The sequence below is a fragment of the Mirounga angustirostris genome, unplaced genomic scaffold, assembly GCF_029215605.1.
Source record: "Mirounga angustirostris isolate CCGP_5_RB_7025 unplaced genomic scaffold, mMirAng1.0.hap1 SCAF_12, whole genome shotgun sequence".
In the NCBI taxonomy this organism is placed as follows: domain Eukaryota; kingdom Metazoa; phylum Chordata; class Mammalia; order Carnivora; family Phocidae; genus Mirounga; species Mirounga angustirostris.
Window position 1 is genome coordinate 66,329,161 of NW_026991720.1, and position 7,729 is coordinate 66,336,889.

The window sequence follows — 7,729 nt, forward strand, 5'->3', positions numbered from 1 at the left end:
TATTTCCGGTGTTGTTTTCTTTTCAGTTTTTAAGACCTCTTTATTTTAAGAATATTAATTTTTTTATGTGAGAGACATTGCAAATATTTTTCTTAGACAAATGACAATTTGTCTTTTGGCATTTTAATTTCGTTACCATAAAACTGTTTGCCATAAAATTTCCATCATAATCAATGTCCCCTTATCAAGAAATAGTAACAGAGTAACCAGTTTGAGAAATAATTGTGTTTAAAAACACTATTGATATACTGTGGATTTTTGGAAATGTATAGTTACTATGAATCAGTGAAGATATCCACAAAAAAGAAGCAAGGTCAGTAATATTAAGATATATATTCTTCCCAAATTTCTCTATGAATACAAGACAAACCCAATAAAAATTTCAGTAGGCTTTTTTTTAGAAATTGACAAGTTTATTCTAAAAATTACATAGACATGCAAATGACTGAGGATAGATAGCCAATGTAATTTTTTAAAAAAGAAAACAAAGTGGGAGGAATTATATTAACTGACTTTAAGACTTACTATGAAACTATGATTATTAGAGTGTAGAACTATATGTCTTATAATAGACATATAAGTCAATGGAACAGAATACAGAGTACAAAAATAGAGCTACACACATACACTGATTGCTGATGAAAACACAAAAGTAATTTAACAGAATTCTCCTAACATATGCAACAAGACTGCATTCCACAGACATTTGGCTAAACATGCCATTTTATGAACTTACAGAATAGGCAAGTCTAGTCTTGATAAAAATCAGATCAACTCTTGCTAGGAGTAAGTAATGGTTGGGGGAGGTTGACAACAAAGGGATATGAGGAATCATTTGGGGGGGAGTAAATGTTCTATATCTTGGTTGGTATGGTGTTTACAAGGGTGTATACAGTTGTCAAATGTCACCAACATGTACACTTAAAATATATTTTTATTATAAATATATATTTCAAGTTTTATTTTAAAAACACCTCTCATATAACTGTTACCTCTCAGTAATGAATGTTTATTGCAATATTGTTTATAATAGTAAAAAGATTGGACATAAATTAATCCAACAGTAGAAAAAGAATTAACCTATAGCCAGAAAAGGTTGGAGGTGGGAATAATTAAAATTAATACAAATCAGCAAAAATACCTACTCATCAGTTTGCAACTAATACTGTGAACCATAACAACCAATAGACACACACTGTATGCTGGTTATTCCACATTTGCTTCCTTCACACTCATTTTCTATCCTTCTATTCCCTACTTGTTGCCCTGCATAGTAAACTTTTAGGGCCAGGATTGCCCAGATTCCCTTGTTAGCTCAATAAACCTGTTGAACTTAGCCAATGAAAGCCATCAACAGTACACTGGAATGAAAAAGGAAGATGAGATAGAAGTATGTCTTTACCACATCTTCCCTGCTTTATTTAGGGGTTCTGGAAGTGGCTTAGGACTCTCAAGCCCATTGCTTCTTCTGTTGGGCAACCTCTCCTCCACGACTCCAGCTTTTATTGGATCTAATAGCATTATTTATTTCCTTATTTCGAGGTTGGGATAGGATTAGCTTCCTGCTCTGCTATCTCTGGGTACTTCAACATCCCTTACTGTTTTTATTAACTCTGCCCACACCTGTGTTAAATAGTCCCTTTATTAAGGACTTGAATTGCTCCATCTTTTTTTAGATTTTTTTAATTAACATATAATGTATTATTTGTTTCAGTGGTACAGGTCTGTGATTCATCAGTCTTACACAACTCACAGTGCTCATTATAGCACATACCCTCCCCAATGTCTATCACCCAGCCACCCCATCCCTCCCACCCCGCTCCACTCCAGCAACCCTCAGTTTGTTTCCTGAGATTAAGAGTCTCCTATGGTTTGTCTTCCTCTCCAGATTCATCTTGTTTCATTTTTCCCTCCCTTCCCCTATGATCCTCTGTCTTGTTTCTCAAATTTCTCATATCCGTGAGATCATATGATACTTGTCGTTCACTGATTGACTTATTTCACTTAGCATAATACCCTCCGGTTCCATCCACGTCATTGCAAATGGCATGATTTCATTTTTTGATGGCTGCATAATATTCCATTGTGTATATATACCACATCTTCTTTATCCATTCATCATTGAAGGACATCTAAGCTCTTTCCATAGTTTGGCTATTTTGGACATTGCTGCTATAAACACTGAGATGCAGGTGCCCCTTCGGATCACTACGTTTGTATCTTTGGGGTAAATACCCAGTAGTGCAATTGCTGGGTCATAGGGTAGCTCTATTTTCAACTTTTTGCAGAACTTCCATTCTGTTTTCCAGAGTGGCTGCACCAGCTTGCATTCCCACCAACTGTGTAGGAGGGTTCCCCTTTCTCCACATCCTTGCCAACATCTGTTGTTTCCCGACTTGTTAATTTTAGCCATTCTGACTGGTGTGAGGTAGTATCTCATTGAGGTTTTGATTTGGATTTCCCTGATGCCAACTGATGTTGAGCACTTTTTCATGTGTCTGTTGGCCATTTGGATGTCTTCTTTGCAGAAATGTCTGTTCATGTCTTCTGCCCATTTCTTGATTGGATTATTTGTTCTTTGGGTGTTGAGTTTGGTAAGTTCTTTATAGATTTTAGATACTAGCCCTTTATCTGATATGTCATTTGCAAATATCTTCTCCCATTCTGTCGGTTGTCTTTTGTTTTTTTTTTTTTTTTTAAAGATTTTATTTATTTATTCATGAGAGACAGAGAGAGAGAGAGAGAAGCAGAGGGAGAAGCAGGCTCCCAAGGAGCAGGGAGCCCGATGAGGGACTCGATCCCAGGACCCTGGGATCATGACCTGAGCCGAAGGCAGACACTTAACCGTCTGAGCCACCCAGGCGCCCAGTTGTCTTTTGGTTTTGTTGACTGTTTCTTTTGCTGTGCAAAAGCTTTTTATCTTGATGAAATCCCAATAGTTCATTTTTGCCCTTGCTTCCCTTGCCTTTGGCGATGTTTCTAGGAAGAAGTTGCTTCGGCTGAGGTCCAAGAGGTTGCTGCCTGTGTTCTCCTTTAGGATTTTGATGGACTCCTGTCTCACATTTAGGTCTTTCAACCATCTTGAGTCTATTTTTGTGTGTGGTGTAAGGAAATGGTCCAGTTTCATTCTTCTGCATGTGGTTGTCCAATTTTCCCAACACCATTTGTTGAAGAGACTTTTTTCCGTTGGACATTCTTTCTTGCTTTGTTGAAGATTAGTTGACCATAGAGTTGAGGGTCCATTTCCGGTGTCTCTATTCTGTTCCATTGATCTATGTGTCTGTTTTTGTGCCAGTACCATACTGTCTTGATGATGACTGCTTTGTAATAGAGGTTGAAGTCCGAGATTGTGATGCCACTGGCTTTGTTTTTCTTTTTCAACATTCCTCTGGCTATTTGGTCTTTATTGGTTCCATTTCTTTGAAAAAAGTTGATGATATTTTGAGAAGGTTTGCTTAAAATGTGTAGATTGCTCTAGGTAGCATAGACATTTTCACAATATTTGTTCTTCAAATCCATGAGCATCGAACATTTTCCATTTCTTTGTGTCTTCCTCAGTTTCTTTCATGAGTATTCTATAGTTTTCTGAGTACAGATTCTTTGCCTCTTTGGTTAGATTTATTCCTAGGTATTTTATGGTTTTGGATACAATTGTAAATGGGATTGACTCCTTAATTTCTCTTTCTTCTGTCTTGTTGGTGTATAGAAATGCAACTGATTTCTGTGCATTGATTTTATATCCTGCCACTTGACTGAATTCCTGTATGAGTTCTAGCAGCTTTGGGGTGGAGTCTTTTGGATTTTCCACATAAAGTATCGTATCTTCTACAAAATGTGAGAGTTTCACTTCTTCTTTGCTGATTTAGATGCCTTTTATTTCCTTTTGTTGTCTGACTGTTGAAGCTAGGACTTCTAGTACTATGTTGAATAACAGTGGTAATAGTGGACATCCCTGCCATGTTCCTGACCTTAGGGGACAAGCTCTCAGTTTTTCCCCATTGAGTATGATATTCGCTGTGGGTTTTTCATAGATGACTTTTATGATATTGAGGTATGTACCCTCTATCCCTACACTGTGAAGAGTTTTAATCAAGAAAGGATGCTGTACTTTGTCAAATGCTTTTTCTGCATCTATTGAGAAGATCATATAGTTCTTGTTCTTTCTTTTATTAATGTATGGTATCACATTGATTGATTTGTGGATGTTGAACCAAACTTGCAGTGGAGGAATAAATCCCATGTGGTCATAGTGAATAATCCTTTTAATGTACTGTTGGATCTTATTGGCTAGTATTTTGGTGAAAATTTTTGCATTCATGTTCATCAGGGATAAGGGTCTGTAGTTCTTTTTGATGGGGTCTTTGGTTTTGGGATCAAGGTAATGCTGGCCTCATAAAATGAGTTTGGAAGTTGTCCTTCCATTTCTATTCTTTGAAACAGCTTCAGAAGAATAGGTATTAATTCTTCTTGAAATGTTTGGTAGAATTCCCCTGGGAAGCCATCTGGCCCTGGGCTCTTGTTTGTTGGGAGATTTTTGATTACTGCTTCAATTTCCTTAGTGGTTATGGGTTTGTTCAGGTTTTCTATTTCTTCCTGGTTCAGTTTTGGTAGTTTATACATCTCTAGGAATGCATCCATTTCTTCCAGATTATCTAATTTGCTGGCATAGAGTTGCTCATAATATGTTCTTATAATTGTTTGTATTTCTTTGGTGTTGGTTGTGATCTCTCCTCTTTCATTCATGATTTTGCTGATTTGGGTCATTTCTCTTTTCTTTTTGATGAGTCTGGCCAGGGGTTTATCAATCTTGTTAATTCTTTCAAAGAACCAGCTCCTAGTTTCGTTGATCTGTTCTGCTGTTCTTTTGGTTTCTATTTCATTGATTTCTGCTCTGATCTTTATTATTTCTCTTCTCCTGCTGGGTTTAGGCTTTATTTATTGTTCTTTCTCCAGGTCCTTTAGGTGTAAGGTTAGGTTGTATATTTGAGACCTTTCTTGTGTCTTGAGAAAGGCTTGTATTGCTATATACTTTCCTCTTAGGACTGCCTTTGCTACATCCCAGTGATTATGAACAGTTGTGTTTTCATTTTCATTTGTTTCCATGATTTTTTTAATTCTTCTTTCATTTCCTGGTTGACCCATTCATTCTTTAGTACAATGCACTGTAGCCTCCATGTATTTGAGTTCTTTCCAACTTTCTTCTTGTGATTGAGTTCTAGTTTCAAAGCATTGTGGTCTGAAAATATGCAGGGAATGATCCCAGTCTTTTGGTACTGGTGGAGACCTGATTTGTGACCTAGGATGTGATCTATTCTGGAGAATGTTCCATGGGCACTAGAGAAGAATGTGTATTCTGTTGCTTTGGGATGGAATGTTCTGAATATATCTGTGAAGTCCATTTGGTCCAGTGTGTCATTTAAAGTGTTTATTTCCTTGTTGATCTTTTGCTTAGATGATCTGTCCATTTCAGTGAGGGGGTTGTTAAAGTCCCCTACTATTATTGTATTGTTGTCAATGTGTTTCTTTGCTTTTGTTATTAATTGGCTTGTATAATTGGCCGCTCCCATGTTAGGGGCATCGATATTTACAATTGTTAGATCTTCTTGTTGGATAGACCCTTTAGGTATGATGTAGTGTCCTTCCTCATCTCTTATTATAGTCTTTGGTTTAAAATCTAATTTGTCTGATGTAAGGATTGCAACCCTAGCTTTTTTTTGGTGTCCATTAGCATGGTAAATTGTTTTCCACCCCCTCACTTTAAACCTGGAGGTGTCTTTGGGTCTAAAATATGTCTCTCACAGGAAGCATATTGATGGGTCTTGTTTTTTTTAATCCAGTCTGATAATTTGATTGGGGCATTTAGCCCATTTACATTCAGGGTAACTATTGAAAGATATAAATTTAGTGCCATTGTATTGCCTTTAAGGTGACTGTTACTGTATATTGTCTCTGTTCCTTTCTGGTCTTTGTTACTTTTAGGCTCTTTCTTTGCTTAAGAGGACCCCATTCAATATTTCTTGTAGGGCTGGTTTGGTGTTTGCAAATTCTTTTAGTTTTTGTTTGTGCTGGAAGCTTTTTATCTCTCTTTCTATTTTCAATGACAGCCTAGCTGGATATAGTATTCTTGGCTACATGTTTTTCTCATTTAGTGCTCTGAATATTCCTGCCAGTCCTTTCTGGCCTGCCAGGTCTCTGTGGATAGGCCTGCTGCCAATCGAATGTTTCTACTGTTGTAGGTTACAGATCTCTTGTCCCGAGCTGCTTGTAGGATTTTCTCTTTGTGTCTGAGACTTGTGAGTTTTACTCTTAGATGTCGGGGTGTTGACTTATTTTATTGATTTTGAAGGGGGTTCTCTGTGCCTCCTGGATTTTGATGCCTGTTTCCTCCCCCAAATTAGGGAAGTTCTCTGCTATAATTTGCTCCAATATACCTTCTGCCCCCCCCCCCTTTCTTCTTCTGTGATCCCAATTATTCTAATGTTTTGTTTTATGGTTATCATTTATCTCTCAAATTCTTCCCTTGTGATCCAGTAGTTGTTTATCTCTCTTTTTCTCAGCTTCTTTATTTTCCATCATTTGGTCTTCTATATCACTAATTCTCTCTTCTGCCTCATTTATCCAGCAGTTAGAGCCTCCATTTTTTATTGCACTTCATTAATAGCCTTTTTATTTCGACTTGGTTAGATTTTAGTTCTTTTATTTCTCAAGAAAGGGATTCTCTAGTATCTGCTATGCTTTTTTCAAGCCCAGCTAGTACCTTTAAAATCGTCATTCTGAACTCTAGTTCCAACATCTTACAAAAGTCCATATTGATTAGGTCCTTGGCAGTTGGTACTGCCTCTTGTTCTTTTTTTTGAGGGGAGTTTTTCCATCTTGTCATTTTGTCCAGATGAGAGTAGATGAATGAGAGAACAAAATGCTATAAAAATGCTTAAAGTGTAACAATGACTCCATAAAAATATACACTTCCAGAAAGTGGTAACTTTTCTGTTCAGAGAGTTGCTTCTATTCTTTTCTTTGATCTTCTGTTGAGTTTGTAGGTGTTTTGAATGGTTTGATAACTATCTAGCTGAATTCCTGGGACCAGAAGAAATTTAGGTCTCCTACTCCTCCGCCATCCTGCTCTTCCCCTTCCTTGAATTGCTCCATCTTAACAAAATTCTGTTTTTCACCAAGACATATCCACCCTCATCTTTCTGCAGTATTCCTAATTGCATAGAACAGTTTTACCTTACTACTGTTAAAGCAACCAAAATAAAATTAGGCCAACGCATCTGAAAACAGATTTCTCAGTTGCTATCATTTGACCATTTTCCATTGAGTAATTTGTGTAGACTTGCTTTAGACATTTTAGTTCTACTCTTTCTGAGGATATTTCTAACATTAAATGGAATTTAACTTAATCATTCAAACATATTTTTACAGCTTTTTGACCTGTTTTAACTATGACTTTGACTTCTCTATGATTTCTTTTTCTTCCTTTACCAAATGTAATAGAGAATTCAGTTTTTGGGTCTGAGAACCCCTGTAGGTTTATGTACTTATCATTTTGTGTTTTCATAAAATTTAGACAGGACAGCTTGACAAGTACACCAGTATTTTTATTTATTAGGTCTAAATATGCCTTCTCTAGCTTGGTCAGATTTCCTCAAGCCTTTCTTAAATGATTTTGCACTGCTAAAACCTTTTGTGCTCAGTAAACAATTGATTTAGATATTGTTAAATCATT